The sequence below is a fragment of the Echinops telfairi genome, unplaced genomic scaffold, assembly GCF_000313985.2.
Source record: "Echinops telfairi isolate 266 unplaced genomic scaffold, ASM31398v2 ScPeMD7_26;HRSCAF=91, whole genome shotgun sequence".
NCBI classification, from domain to species: domain Eukaryota; kingdom Metazoa; phylum Chordata; class Mammalia; order Afrosoricida; family Tenrecidae; genus Echinops; species Echinops telfairi.
Genome location: NW_022103923.1, coordinates 6,200,985 through 6,217,837, shown reverse-complemented (window position 1 = coordinate 6,217,837; position 16,853 = coordinate 6,200,985).

Genomic DNA, 16,853 nt, shown 5'->3' with positions numbered 1-16,853 from the left:
TCTATTTCCTTTTACTTTCCTCTTGTCCCACTATCATGTACAGCCTTCATTTGGATTTCAGTAATTATTCTCAGCTACATTGCCCTTGATCAAGCCCTAACAGGCCTTCTATAACCTCCTCACCATTGATTTTAGATCACTTATTCCCTTGTTCCTGGGTTTGTTACCACCCACTTCCTTTCCCCAGCCACCCCTCTCCCATGTCACCCCCACCCCTGGAACCAATCGTCCCATTGTTTTCTCCTTCAGATTGTTTATCCCGCCTATCTTATCTAGATAGACATACAGAGATAATAATATCCATAAAATCAAGACAGAGCAAAACAAAGCAACAAAAGCAAACAAAATAAACCAAAACAACAACAGCAAAACCCAACAACAACCCCAAAAAAGAAAAACCTATATACTTCAAGGTCTGTTTGTTGACCTGTAGGAGTGTTTTCTGCTCAAGTCTGACGGGATGCTACACCCTGGGCCCAAAGTCTATTTTTGGTACTCACTTGGGACTTCCTTGCTCTGCTCCCCTTGATGTTCTGTTGCACACCCTTAGCATTTTTCCTTGGTGTGGTGGGGTCAGATGGGGCACAATTCCCATGCTGTGTCTCCAGTGTTGTCCCCCATCATGCTATGGGTCAGTGGGTCCGGCCATATGGTCCTTTCTGTGCATTGGCTACTCTGAGCAGAAATATCCTCAGGGCTTGGTGGGCCAAGATGTGCTCTACTCTCTCTTCCTCCCCATTCATTTGATCCTGTGTGCTCTGATCAGACATGTCCCTCTCCCTGAGCTGTAGCTTCAGTGCTGTCCTCTGAAGCGAATTCTTCTGTGGGGAGGGTAGGCTGTCCACATAGTTGGGATTGGGGCCGGCCCCTCAGACCTCTCTATTATTTCCCTGCTTCGTGCTGGTGTAGCAATACTTTTTAACTTACCCCAACCTAGAAGAGCATACAGGGAGCAAGTTATGCAAACTTCTTAGCCATAACCAAGCACCTTGAGGGACTGGGTCCCTGGACTTGAAAGGCTCAGGACCATAGTGTTGGGGAACATCTAAGGCAGTGGGTCTCAACCTTCCTAATGCTGCGATCCTTTAATACAGTTTCTCATGTTGTGGTGACTCCTCAAGCATAAAATTATTTTCATTGCTACTTCATAACTATAATTTCACTACTGTTATGAATTGGGCAACCCCTGTGAAACTGTCGTTCAACCCCCAATGGGGTTGTGACCCACAGGTTGAGAACCCCTGATCTAAGATCTTCCTGCCCAAAGCAGAGTGGAGAAAATTAAAAAATCAAGGACTAATGGACTATACAAACCATATCATCCACTAGCCTGAGACCAGAAGAGCTCAATGGTGCTTGGCTGCCAATTTGGATATCTCTGATCAGGATCACAATAGAAGATTCTAAGAAAAGTAGGAGAAAGGGGTAGAACAAAATTCAAAACCATGAAGAAGACCAGGCTTACTGCTCTGATAGATGCTGGTGGAACTCCCCAAGGGTGTGGCCCTTATACATTATTCCAACCTGGAACCCATTCCTGCAGCCACTAATAGGCAGGCTTATAAAGTCAGCAATAACACCTGGGAGGAACATGTTCCTCAGAACAGTCAACCAATCATAGACCAAGTGCCGCATTTGCCCCAAAACAAAGTAGGACAATTGGAGAAAGTCTTTGCCTAGAGTTCGGATCTGGAATTATATGACAAGGTTTATGGAAGAAAACAAGCAGATTTAAAAGAAGAGCAATGAAGGGTAAAAACAAGACTATCACATAATACTTTTCCTTAACTATTATCTCCCTTTTTTTATTGGCATCTCACTGTTTTTGAAAATCATCCAGACAAACTCGCTGCCATTGAGTCATTTCTAACTCAAAGCAAACCTATACTATAGGACAGTAGAACTTCAACTGTGGATTTATAAGACTGTAAGTCTTTGCAGGAGTACAGAGAGGCTGATAGTTTCTAACTGTTGACCTTGAAGCTAGCAGCCCAAGGTAAGGTAATGGGATACACATTGGGCTGCTAACTGTAAGGTCAGCAGTTCAAACTCACCAGTTACTCTGAGGAAAAAAGAAGAGGCTTTCTACTCCCCAAAAGACTTATAGTCTTGGAAGCCCACGGGGGCAGGTCTACCTTGTCCTACTGGGCTGCTATGAATCACATTTGACTGGATGGTAGTGAGTTTAAAAATCCTTAACTTCTATCAATGATGAGAAAAATAAGTATTATTATTCTCCGTTAATAATCCATGGTATCTGTGTTATAAGTAAAACTCAAAGTACTACTCTGTAATGTTTTTGAGTGTACAAGTACAGTTGACCTTTGAACCAAATGGATTTAAACTGCATGGATCCACTTACATATATGCTGTTTGGGGTGTTTTTGTTGTTGTTGTTTTTCAAAATCACCATGTGATGCTAATCATCTCCTCCTGAATAATTTGTCTCTCCAATAAATTCCGTATCACAGTAAAAAGTGATCTCTCATGGTTCTCGCATATTTTTTATCGTGTTTACTGCAATACTGCAAACCTAATGATGCCAGAAGTACTCCCAAGAAGCAGAGAAAAGTTCTGACATTACAAGAAAAAATTTATTTGCTTGATCCTTACCGTAGATTGAGTTCTGCAGCTGTGGTTTCCAGCCATTTCAAAATAAATGAATCCGGCCTAAGGACCATTGTAAAAAAAATGGGGGGGGGGTAGGAATCTATGCAGTCCACAGCTACACTAGCAGGAGCAAAAGCTGCACTCTTGGGGAAATACCTTTTTATCTCATACAGAAAATGCAGCTTTTATGTGGATGCAGTATGTGTTAGTCTGGGTTGACTAGAGAAGCAAATTCATAGACACACATATGTGTGTATAAGAGATCTTTACTTCAAAGAGGAATTGTATATTAAGAAAGCATCCTAACCCAGTCCAGATCAAATCGCTAAGGCCCATATTAGCCCATATGTCCATTAACAGTTTGTAAATTCCTCTTCAGACTCATACAATGGAAGATCACAGGCCAGTGAGTAGAAAGTCTTGTGGATCCAGTGGTGTTGGAAGCATCTCAGCGCTGCCAGGGGTTTCCACGTGGCTCCTTCAGTTCCAGGCTCTGGCTCCATTAGCATAGCTCCATGTGGCTTGTCAACAGGAAAATGAAGCAGAGATTGTGTGTGCCCTCCCTCCAGGGAGGAAGACAGGAGTTCCCAGAATCCTCAGGATAAGGCCATGCCCAGACAGAGGCTTCATTGGGTATGATCTGATGGACATGCTAGACTCCACCCCTTTGCTCAAGTTGACAGGAGATTATGTAACTTTCACACGGCATATCATACAAAAGCATACAAAATATGTGTTGATCTATGTTATCAGAAAGGTTGCCAGTCCACAGCAGGTTATTACTAGCTAACTTCTGGGAGAGTCAAAACTTATATAGGCATTTTCAGCTGTGCAAGGTGTAGGGCATCCCCAACCCCTGCATTGTTCATAGTTCAACAGTGATTCCCCTATAATATAGTCTCCAACGTTCATGTGAAATATTTAAATATGTTGAATATTCAAATCTGATTACGGTGTCACCCTGTTTAAAACAGGACAATGGCATCTCCAAAAGATCGAAATCCTCAACTATGCCCCAGCCTCATCTTGAGTTCCTCTCCCCCTAGCTCCATTTGGTCCTGCTGCACCCATCGTCTGTCAGTTCCTAAGATGAGCCTTCTACCTGTTCCCTCTCTCTAAACTTCTGCTTGGCCTAGCCTATGCCTCCCACCACCACACTCCCAGTCTAGGTAGAGTCTCATTTTATGCAAGATGGTGTCTTCCAGAAAGCATTTGTTTTAGTTTATAATTCTACGTCCATCGGTGTGATCTTTTGATTAAGCTGACTTCCTTGATTTTGGCACCATGTGTTGTACTTAGTTGCCACTAAATTTACAAACAAAAGGCTAATATTAGTAGATTGCTTTAAATTTGAGTTCATTTCTTTGAATACGGGCAAGGAAAGTAGATAGAGGAAATTAACTTTAAAGCCCAGTTATATAGGAACCTGCTAAAGAAAGCAGTTTTTTCCTTGCCAAAATGTGGTCTATCCCTTCTTTTCTGAGAGCTATGGTGCACTCCGTCATTCTCCTGTAACCATTTTCTCCAGCACAACCTCAGCGCCTGGTCTCCCAGAGGAGGCAATACTTCCTGCAAGTGCCTGGTAAGGTACCATAAAACTGCCTCAGTGTTCTGGGCATAAATGATCCCTTAACCAGAAGCCTCTCCCTGCCTCCCTCCTCAGCGTTTGTCCTATCTCCCAGGTCATGAAGGATAAGGATTCACGACTCAGGAAATTTCAGCTCATAGGCCAGCCGCAGTGTTTGTTCCTCTCAGTCAAAAGGCTGGTGTAGAAGAGATAATCGTACTAGATGGCATAATTATGTGTGTGTGTTGATAGGTAATGATGTTTAATAGTGGGCTTTCTAACTTCAAATAATCCTAGGTTTAAAAAAATGTATGACCCCTATGTTTTAGGAGGCCTTGGATTCTAAACATTCAAGTTTAGTAGGTCTTCCCACAAACCTATCACTAATTTAGTTTCCGTAATTGAACTGTTCATAAGGGAACAGACGTCGTTCAGTTTGGATTGAGAGTCTCAATTTACTATTGCAAATAGTCTAGGTGGCCTTTCATGTGATAAATTCACTCAAACATTCGCAAAACATTCTTTCTAGACCATCGTGGATTCTAGTGTTATTTTTCATGTTTGTTGTATTGATTTCAGAAAAAGTAATTGTAATGAAAGGGGAGCACAGGCTAAGGGGAGACAGCTTGGCAGATTTTTTCCTCTCATTGAAAAGCACCATATTGGATAGAGAAGTCGCATTTTCAAAGTAATCAGAATTCTCTCTCAGTTCTTTTTATATTCTCAAGTTCATGACCATGAAAGATTCTCTAGACTCTTAGGTCTTCGTGGAATGAAGCAGATTATAACGTTGTGACTCCATGGCAGTGGGCTTGGTTTGCACGACTTCTTTTTTCTGAAGGAGCCCTGGTGACTTAGCTGGTTCAGAATTGAGCCTGCTAGGAGCTCCGAATGATGAGGGGTTTTGTTCCTGTAGAGGTTTATATTCTCAGAAACTCTAAGGAGGCTATAAGTACCTATGAGTTGTCATTGACCAAAATGATTTGGGGTTACTCCCTCCCTGTCACCCTAGTATTTTTTAGTTTAGGGCCCAACTACATTCTTTTACTTCACAGAAGTGTGGCCCTTATTTGGCTCCCGTTAAGCATGTAACTACTTCAGCCTATCCCTATGTCCATTGTTGACACCCTGGGCACAATCCCAGGCTCCCTGCCTCTGCTTCTCCTTTGGCCTACAAAGAGCGCAGTGCTCCCGATGTGGACCAGACTCGATGCTCATCAGTCCATCCATTCCAGGTGGAGCACTTTCTGTAATGTTACAGTAGTTTCCCTTGGAAATTCCTCGGAAGCATCAGCAGGTAATAATCTCCAAGGGTAACTGTTACCCCTTTGTTTTTTGTCTCTCTCCCTTCCCTGGGGGGTGGCGGTGGGGGGAACAATCTCTGGTGGGTTCGTGGGGCTGCTAATCAAAGGTGGGCGTTTCAAACCTACCAGCCACTTCATGGGAGAAGGATGAGGTTGCTTGTTCTCATAAAGATTTACAGTCTCAGAAACTCTAAGGAGCAGTTCTACTCTGTCCTATCGGGTCACTCTGAGTCAGAATTGACTTAATGGCACTGGGTTCCCAGGAATGTCACTCTCTGGTACACATCAACCAGTCATCCTGTTTAGCCTAAAGCAATCTGAAATTTAACTGGAACTGTGGGATGTCACCAAAGGCTTTGCCTTAGGAACTCATGCCCTCAGCTGCCATTTTGCCCTGCTAAGAAGCTTCGAAGGTGGCTGCTCTACTAACAATTTCTCGATTCTGCTTCCACTAGGGTTTACTGCATCATCTTCACTGGAAAAGGGAAGGCAGCGCAAGCTTTTGGAAAAGAACCCAAACTGCTCTCCTGATTTCACACTTCGATGCATTTCTCATGAGGAGTAGGGGTGGGGCTGTGCATAATTATGGAGACAAGCCCTTCATCACACCCCTAACACCCACTGCTACCCACACTCAGCTCTAAACTGGGTGCTCCGTGATCTCCTGAGCCACAATAACTAAATCCTGTAAGAGGTGGTTTTGTTTACTCTTTGGAAGATCTGGTTATCTGAGTTGGGTGACCTGTTGAGAACATGAACTTTAGGCTCAGAAAATGGGTTCAAATTCCATCTCCACCCATGACTGTGCGAACTTGTGCTGACCAATTGACCTCTCTGAACCTGACTTTTCTCTATAAAATGAGTGCAATGGTTATTTCATCTGAAACTAAAAACGTACAGCCCTTGAGTCCACTCTAACTCATAAAGACCCTGAAGGACAGGGTAAAATTGCCCCTCCGGGTGTCTGAGACTCTATTTATGGCAGTAGAAAGTCTTTCTCCCTCGGAGTGGCTGGGTGGTTTCAAACTGCTGACCTTGATTCGTGTCTGCCTCCCTCCTTGACCTACAAGCTCCAAGAGGACAAGACTCGGGTTAATTCTATTCATTCTTGCCATCTCAGTGTCTCATACATAATAAAGAATCAATAACGTTTTCTTGAATGAACAAGTAAGTACCTGAAAAGCATTTAGCACAGTACCTGGCACTAAATAAAACTTCAAGAAGCCATAACTATCATGGTTGTTGTCATTCAATCCATTGTACTTTTGGCCTGTCTGTCCCATTGCCTAATCTGAAAAGATAAAATCAGACTCAGTACCTTAGAGGAATGAAAGAAAGCCAATGACGGGGAGCCGGCAGGCTTGCTTCAAGCATTGGTTGTATCTCGTTCTCGTTCACGCTCCTCAACCTCTGTATCAAGCAAGTCTCAGTTTCCTCACCTGCAAAATGAGGGCACTCGTACCTACCTCTGAAAATTGTTATGTGGATTCAATGAAATATGTGTCACATTTTTGCCTAATGCCTGGCATTTATAATAAGCCTTCAATAAATGTTCTTTTCGGTTATTTCTTTACAGATCATTAGAATTTCTCTTTTCTCTTTACCTTGGTTTTGCTATTGTCTCTAAAAAGGTTACTTTCTTAGCTATTGTCTCCATTGACAAGGCAATTTAAAATACATAACAAGGGTAAATAAGCTTGAATGGGATAAATGTGATTAGGAAATGTTCAGCAAAATATCATTGAAGACTTAGGAATTACAACAAACTGCCTGGGGAAAAGCTGATACTGCCCTGTCCACATTGGATAAAATGGAAAATGCGAGTGTGGATTTTGACATTCTAGCTCTATGAAAAGAAGGATTTTTCAAGAAAAGAGTCCACTTTAAAAAGAGGGACGGCTGCCACTTTATGAGAAAGATAAGAAGGAAATATTGACATACGCATACTGCAAAAAGACACCACCACCACCCCGCCCCCGAGAAAGGCTATGAACCACCCTTGCCTGAGGAGGGTAAATGATTAAACCTTCCAGTGTTGATAGCCTTGCATTTTATATTGGTGACTTATTAATCACTTGACCTTTTTCCACAGTGCACTTAACATGGTAAATTATGCTCCTTTACATGAATCTTCACAACTTAGCCAGGACTGGGTTCAATATAAGTCATCCATTGAACATGTTGCACCGAATTGTGTGCTTCTGCCATATGGTGTGACAGTTTAGTGGCAACCTGGAGAGCGAGCACCAGGAAATTTAGGAAAAGGAAATTAAGGAGGAGATACCAATCTAATTTCTCACATTTACCTTTGAAATCCCTCCTAACTACTGGAGAAGGAAAAGTTCCAAATGTGGTGCGAGATTTTCAAATCTTGTTTCTCCACACAGGAGATAGCGAGTAGAGCTACTTTCAACCAGCATAAATAAATTCAATGCCCTTTTCTCTATCTTTATACCTCTGCAGTCTAATGCTGTTGAAGCTTCTATTGACTCCTCGTGTTCTTCCTCCCTAACTGTGCATTATTCTCTAATCCAATTCCAGAAACATGGAGTGGATTTCTTTAACTGGTATGGATGCAGGATCTACACTACACGAAACTCTTTCTAGGTGCTGAGGTCGGGAGAATAGTGGCAATAAACAGAACATCTAAAAGAGAAATTCAGAAAGTGATAATGGCTTTGAAGCCACTCACAATCAAACAGAAGGTTCCGGTGACTCGTTCATTGGCATTAAAGAAGAGCAAAAATGTATCTTTAGATATACAGGTCTGCAGGCCTGGCCCCAGAGGAAATTGGACAGGAAACACATCTGTATTCAGGTCTTCTTCTGTTCCCTGGAGTGGTTTTTTTTTTGCATTTCTTAAGGCTTCTCAGCCCTGTGCAGAAGCCAGCCCTGGCTCCTTTTTATCAGAGAACTTTTTTAGAGTTTGGTGTTAGGCTGGTGGTTCTTAAGGTTTAAGGGATCTAAAATTCACTTGGAGAAGTTATAAAAACACAGATCCCTGTACATGTTCCTGGAGATTCAGATTAAGTAAGTCCAGAGTCGACGGACTTGGGAGTCATCATTTTGAACAAGTTTCCCTGAGATTCTGATGCAGCTGTCACAGTTTGAGAAACACCATTGCCTTCTACTGAGTTCCCCAGAAGCAGAAGCTGCCAAAGAATGTCATGAACAAGTGATTTAGTAAGGAAGTGCTCCCAGGAGAACCCTGGTAGGGAATGAGAGAAGTAGGAAAGGGAAAAGGAGGGAGCCAAACAAAGGTCAAGTCCTATGAAGGGCATCCCACAGGGACTCTAAGGGGTAGACAAAGCCTGGCAGATTTGTCTCTTCTGCCCCAGGCAAGGAAGCTGGGCTTCCACATTCTTGTCTAATGTGCTAATGGTGAGACCTAAACTACCAACCCCTTCCACTTGGGCAAAGTGATCCTGGTAGCTTGAGGGAAGCCTTCTGAAGGAGTCATAGCTTTGGGTTTTGGAAGCAAAAACAAGCTGAAATTGGGGGAGAACAAAGAAGTAGTCTAAGATATCAGAAGGGATTTGAGTGGGGAATCTACAGTGACTCCTAAAATCATCCCAGGGATTTAATACCACAGAAGTAGCTACATTTTAAAAAGTAACTACAGGAAAAGATACTTTATGAGTAGATTATTGGTATTTAGTAGTTAGGTTATATAAAACCAAAAAACCTCATTGTCATCGAGTCGATTCTGACCCATGGTGACCCAATAGAACAGGGTAGGACTGGCCCTATGGGTTTCTGAGACAGTAACTGCTTAAGGGAGTAGAAAGCCTCATCTTTCTCCCTCAGAGCAACTAACTGGTGGTTTTGAACTTCCAACCTTGGAGTTAGCAGCCCATGGAGTTAGCAACCCGTGCATAACCACTATGCCACCAGGGCGCCTAGTTATATTATATAAAATCACTGCAAACACAAATTTAGTGAATACTAAGCCATTGTTCCTAGTGGAAATACAAGATTAGGTTCCTGTGAGCCTCTGGTCACAACATTTTCAACAACTGATGACAGATCTAAACATAGTATTATTTTATGTGCTATAAGTTTCTGTTTAAAGAAACCTTATTGAACAAATATTTCTCACACATAATACTTAATATACAGTTTTCTTTATAATGAAACGTTACCTTTGAAGGGCTTAACATTTTCTTGACTGCTGGTAACATGACCATAAATTTCTTTGCTTTTTAACTTCATAACAATTCTGTCCGCTGTGCTTTTTTTAAAAAAAAAACAATAATCATCTCAGAACTCCTCTTTTTCATAACTTCCTGGTTCACCATCACATTTAATTTCGTACTTTCTGGAGCTGGGTTATGTACAGATTGGCGACTTTCCTTTCTTTTCCTGGATATACCATATTATTGATCCATTAACATTAAATTCGCTGCCAACAGTACTACAACTCATTCCTGAATGAAGCTTATCTAGCACATGTATTTCCTGAATGAGGCATATCACAGCTGCCTTCTACTTAGGAACACAAGAAACTTAAGCACTGCACACGAAGGTTATTTTAAACAGTGAAATCGTGGACAAAAAAATCACAAAAGTGAGAAAATCTTGGCACTGAATAGACCAGGAAAAGGACATTTGTTTTCCAACTGAGAGCATAGTTCCACCTTAGCTGAGAATGCACGTGTCAGGTACCTTAACTTTTTTGTTGGTGCTATTCTGCACTGAACTATGAATAACCAAAAAGGTACCGCGAGCATTGATCTTGAGGTTATAAATAAATTTTAGTATGTAGGTAAATTTACAACTACCAACTCCATGCATGAGGATTTGACTGTACTTTGTGTAAAAGGACTTCACTGCCATTGAGTCAATGCTGACTCATAGCGACCCTGTCGCATAGTATAGAGCTGCCCATGTGAGTTTCCGAGTCTGCACCTCTTTCTGGGAGTACAAAGCTCTGCTGGTTTGGTTTTAAACTGTTGGTTGGCCTTGCAGTGAGCAGCCCAATGTATAACCACTATGCCACCCAGGCTCCTGTGTAAATGGAAAGATTCTATTTAATGTAAATGTAAATTCTATTTAAATAGAATTTAGTTCATGCTCAGGGATTTGGGGGGGCTCCATCTACATATAAAACTCTAAACCAATTGCTCTTGAGTCTGTTTCAACTCATGTGTGCAGCCTTGAACTGTGCTCCATAGGGTGTTCACTGGCTGAATTGTTGGAAGATCACCAGGTCTTTCTTTTGGGACATCTTTGGGTGGACTTAGGTCTCCAACTTTTGGTAGGTAGCTGAGCACATTGACTGCTTGCACCATCCAGGGATTCTACTTTAAGACTCATTTGTTGCTGCTGGTAAGTGCCATCCAGTTGATTCTGACCCATCATGACTGTATGTACAATAGAATGAAACACTGCCCCGTCCCATGCCATCCTCACAATTATTATATTTGAGTGCATCATTGAAGCCGCTGTGTCAATCCGTCTCATTGAGGGTCTTCCTCTTTGTTGCTGACCCTCTAGTTTCACTAAAATTTGCAGTCTTTTTAATGGGTGACTTCTTTGTAATGGCATTTGACACTTTCTGGCCACTGCCTATTTCTCAGGTCTCCTTTGGTGTCTCTGTCTCTACACCCTATCTATGATCCAGCTGTGTCTACTTCTCTAAAAGAGTATGTCTCTCAGAAAGAACATGTTCTGGCATACCTCCAGGGCTTCACAAATGCTGTTCTCTCTAGAATCAACTGACCTCTTTTCACCTGGTTAATTTCTATACTTTCTTATTCTTCACTTAAACATCACTTCATAAGGTTGGATATGTCCCCTTGTTATTTGCTCCTGTACTTTCTCAATCCTAAAGATCATCACTCTTCATAAATCTCAATTGCCTATTCCTTGTTTTCTTTGAGAAAGAAACTAGGAAAGATGAGGGACATCTGTCTTATCTGTTGCCAGAGTGTCAGTGGTTAGCATAGACATGCACTGGATCAGTATAAAATAAATAATTTTCAACTTGAGGAAATTAATAGTGTTTGGGTTTAGTACATCCTGTCGGTGTTAGTCTGGGTTGACTAGCGAAACAAATTCATTGACACTCATATGTATGTAAGAGAGAACTTTTTATCAAAAAGCAATTGTATATTAAGAAATATCCCAGCCCAGTCCAGATCAAGCACTTAAGTCTAATATTAGCTCATATGTCCAATATTAGTTCATAACTTCCTCTTGAGACTCAATGGAACACATGCAATGACGCTGAATGCAGGAAGATCACAGGCCAGTGGGTAGAAGGTCTTGTGGATCCAGTGGTGGTGGAAGCATCTCAGGAATAGGAAGCAGAGAGACTGTGTGTCCCGCCTCCAGGGGAGGAAAACAGGAGTTCCCAGAACCCTCAGGAGAAGGCCATGCCCATACAAAGGCATTATTGGCTATGACCTGATAGACAGGCTAGACTCCACCCCTTCGCAAGTTGACAGGAGATTATATAACTGCCACATGCTTTGTATTACAAGACAATAACTTGATTCCAGTTAAAAACGGTGCCACTCTTCATGCTTTTCAATAATTCAGTAATAACTCATATGCTTAAAAAATCATAGCTACAGCATGAGGCTGAACTCTAAATTGCCTAAATTTACCCTGTGCCAAACTGACCTCTGTATTATATATCCATGCTAATAATTCTTAGGACGTATCTCCTCTCCTGTGGAAATGGCATGGCACCCAACAGCCTGGGATTGTAATATGCAATGTGAAGAAGGCCAACCTCTCAAAGCCATTGACTATTTTCACGACATCTCAGAAACAAATTTGTTTAGCAACAAGCCCAGCATTTTGAGTTATTCGATGTTTCTTCCTGTTATAAAGTCTGAGTGCCAGTTAATAACTAGAGGCATATCTACTTTATGATGAAGATATGGAATTATTTCATTAGTTATTTTTATAGTTTTGGAGGTATTACTGTTTGACTACCTAAAAGTCATTCTCCATTTGTTTCTTCCTTGTCCACCTCCATTGTGAAGTCAGGAAAATCAAACATTTGAATCTCCCTTAACTTCCGGTACAGAGGGCTGCCCTTTGAGTGTATTCTAGCCAGCAACATGGGGAAAGTTATTTGCTTTCCCTAGTGAGAGATGGGAAGTTTGTCCTTCTGGGGTGCCTTTCATGTTACTGTGATGCAGGAAGCTATGCCCCAGTATTTCAAATAGCAGCAGTGTCATCCATGGTAGACGGGTTTTAGAGTAACTTGCAGACTAAGACAGACTAAAAAGAAAGAATGAGCAAACCTCTTCTGAATAATTAGACACTGAAAATCTTATGAATAGCAGAGGAACATTATTTGCCATAGTTCCAGAAGATAAGCCCCTCAGGTTGGAGGGTACTCAAAATGGAGGGTCATTGAAAAAGAGGACGACCCTCAACTGAGATGGATTGACACAGTGGTAGCAACAATAGACTCAAATGTAATCATTGTGGCGATAGCATGGGCCGGGGCAATGTTTCATTCTATTGTAATAGGGTCTTTTGGGAATAGGAGCCAACAGGTCAGAGATGGGAGAGGGAGCAAAAAGGTCTTGCCTACCTTTGCCTACCCTTGCCTCTTTCATGCTCCCTGCCTTTGAATGCAGTTTGATGCTTGAAGTTGTGGCAGATGAAAGACTAACATGTTGTGGATGGAAGAATAGAAAAAAGAACCCTAGGTCCTTGATCACACGGTTGAGTAATTGAACCAGTGTTAGCAACCACCCACCTCCAGACTCCTTGCAACATAAAATAAATACACCCACCCACTCCCACCATATTTAAGCCACCATTTGTTGAATATTCAATTATTAACACCCAAATACACCCTAACTGATGTACCTATTAATTTTAGTGTATTCTTTGTGGAAAAAAGAATGAAATTATTGATGGCAGACTATTTAGAAATGGAGCCCTTGCGGCACTTTGGGTTAGGCCTCAGGCTGCTAACTGCGAGGTTGGCAGTTCATACCTAATAGCCAGATGAGACTGTTTGCTCCCATAAAGGTTGACAGTCTCCAAAACCCCGTGGAGCAGTTCTAATCTGTCCTATAGAGTCATAATGAGTCAGACTCGACTCAAAGGCAGTGAGCAGGACCATTTATATGTATGTTTATTGGGTTTGGGGGTTACATAGAAACTGAGAGAAGAATTCATGTCACGTAAAAGGTCTAGTTATTTTAGTTCTGGAAGCAGAAGAGCCTTGAGCCATAATAATGCATAAAGGCACACCCCTTGCTGTGGCATCCATTTGGGCCCTTGCAGAGCCCATGTGATGGATGAGAATTGCTCCATAGGGTTTTCTTGGTGGTAATGTAAATGGACAGAAGGACGGAAGCAGTTTGTCCAGCCTTTCTTTCAAGAAGCCCCTGGGTGGGTTCAAACTGCCAGCCCTTTAAATTTTGCAGATGATTACAAACCACTCGCCACACCCAAGCTTGTCTTCAGCCATAATAAAAACCTATTGTGGCCCAGCCAGTTCCAGCCCATAGTGATCCTATATTCCAGAGTAGAACTCCCCAGTGGGGTTTCCAGGGCACTTGACTGTTGAATGAAGGGGAGTTAGAAACTACCAGCTAGCTACTCCATGACAAAAGATGTGATGGTGTGCTTTCGTACAGGTTACAGCCTTGGAAACCTTAAGTGGCAGTTCTACTTTGGCCTATTGGCGAGCTCTGAGTCAACATCAACTGGACAGCAACAGGTTTGGTTGGAATCTTTATGGAAGCAAACATCTTCCTCCTATGGAGTGGCTGGTGGGTTCCAACACTGATGTTTCAGGTCGCAGTCCCGCGCATACCCACTGCACTACATGGTACACATTCTGAGCAATGTGCGTTTAGAGAACGGCTTCTGTCTATATGAATACCACACGGAAAACTGGTTAGGATAAAGATGTGACTGTGAGTGCATATGTGTCTCTGTCTGAACTTGTTTTCTCATCAGTTGTAGCAGGAGCAATGAGTGGTTAAAGTTTTTTTTTTAATTATTAAATACTTAAAAAAATCATTTTATTGGGGACTCGTACAACTCTTACCATAATCCATCCATCCATCCATTGTATGAAGCACATTTGTACATTTGTGGCAACAAATCATGTGGTCATCATCATTCTCAAAACATTTGCTTTCTGCTTGAGCCCTTGGTATCAGCTCCTCATTTTCCCCCTTCCTCCCCGCTCCCCTCTCCCTCATGAACCCTTGGTAATTTAGAAATTATTATTATTCTGTCATATCTTAGACTGTCCAACGTCCCCCTTCACCCACTTTTTTGTTGTCCATCCCACAGGGAGGTTAAATGTAGATCCTTGTAATCGGTTGTTATTATTAAATACTTTTATTGGGGGCTCTTACATCTCTTATTATCCCAATCCCTACATTCGTCCAGTGTGTCAAGTACATTTGCACATATGCCGCCATCATTATTTTCAAAGCATTCTCTTCCCACTTGAGCCCCTGATATCAGCTCCCCATTTCTTCCCCTTTGGTTAAAGTTAAGTAAAAGTTCTGTGGTTCAAACCTCACTTACTCTGAGGGAGAAAAGATCCTTTTCTAAAGATTACAGTTTTGAAAACCCTCTGGGAACAGTTCCACTCTATCCAACACAGTCGCTGTAAGTTGGAATTTGACTCAAACCAATAGGACTTAGAAACTAAGAGAAAAGTCAATGTAAAATGGTTTTAAATAAACCAGCGACTGCCTAGCCTTAAGAACTGGCGAGTTCAGAGGATTGGCTGTAGGCGGAGATTGACAGGTCACTGAGGGCACTGTTGCTCTCCATTTCCACCGGGCTGCTTTCAGTTCCTCCTTTGTCTTAGGTCGGCCTCCCGTCCTGGGATATACAAAAGACTGTCAGCAGAAAGAACTCATAGAGACCCAATAGGACCAAGGAGAACTGTGCCCCCCCCCCGGGGGGGGCGGTTCTAATCTCTGTGGGAGGAGATCCTGGGGAGAATTCAGGTCCTTTCTCCCACTAAGCTGCTGGTAGGTTACAATCACCTACCTTTTGGGTGCTAACCAAGTGCTTAACTTTTGCATCACCTGGGCTTCCTGGGCTGAGAGCATCTCTCCCTTTGCGGTGACTTCATTTTCCTTTACCTCCGCTTTCTTTTCAGTCTTATAACCGTCCTTTTATCCCTTGAGCATAGTCCTCAAACCTTGGCATAGTTCAGAATCAGACTGGGGCAGGGAAGTGAACCGAACAAGGTGATTTCTCAGGGTCTCTGCACTTCAGGGCAGGATGGAATGACGCCTTATTCCTTAGGCGGTGGATGGACAAGCCAACTTGGTGTTGGTGATTTGAAACTGCTGAACTCTATGCAGGCAAGGCTTTTCCGACTCTGAAGCCCCCTTCCCCAGAGAATGCACAAGCTCTGGACAATGAGGAAAAGCTTCTTGTCCAATTACGTTTTCCCTCTCATCTGCATTTAAAAATTTAGTACCTAGATCCTTAACGTTGCCAAATCCTTCAGCCTCTTGAGGGAGTGGCCAAAGGTTTGAACAAAACACTTCTGAAGAGAAAAAAAAAAAAAGGCAGTGGGTCTCCACACTCCCTCACCCCTTTGGTAAATACTATTGTTTTATTTTATTACCGCACTGAGAATTCTACCAGACGATTTCTGGAAACCGACTTATGAACTAATTGGGCGCTTCTGCTGTGCAGAGGAACAAAGACTTTTTTTATTGGTCTTTAACTGAAGCATATACCTGTCTGATGACTTTTGCTCATTCCGCACATGCTCAGTTGAACAGAAATCTTCATATTGAATGGAACCTAGCACAGCGGCAACACCCAGAACCTCGCTCCCTGGCTGACCCTGTGCATCCACTCCCTCTAGCTGCATTTTTCTTCTCAGATGTCTAACATTTACCGAACGTGTAGGGAGCAGAGTAAGCACTGGGGGCGCGGGGGATACGCAAAGGGGTTCAAAGTCCTTGACCTTTATTTATGCTGTCCCTAGTGTGGTTGGTATTTGTGGAGTTTGAGGCGGAACGCGGGAGCGCTTTCTCTAGAAATCGCTGGTCCTTGTTATGCGCATTCCTAGACAGTTTTTTAGTTCACTTCTGGTAGGTGGATGCCCTCTTCCCCCAGCCCTCATTTTCATTAAGGAATGACCGAGTGGCACTAATCTGCCGCCTGGCACAGTCTTGGGCGACAACCTCTCCACCTCCCTTCTTCTTTCTCCATTCATTAGGATTTTCTTTTCCCCGCGCCTCCCAGCCCAGCACAATCTGGGAAAGGCTTCCTGCAGTTACAAAAGGAGGAGGAGGGCACCCGGGGTTCAGAGACTCGCCAGCGGGCTGGCGATCCCGGACCTTTTGTTTCTGGCCCATTTTGCGACTTGGTCGCGGCGGGGCGGGAGGCGAAGACCCCAGCCA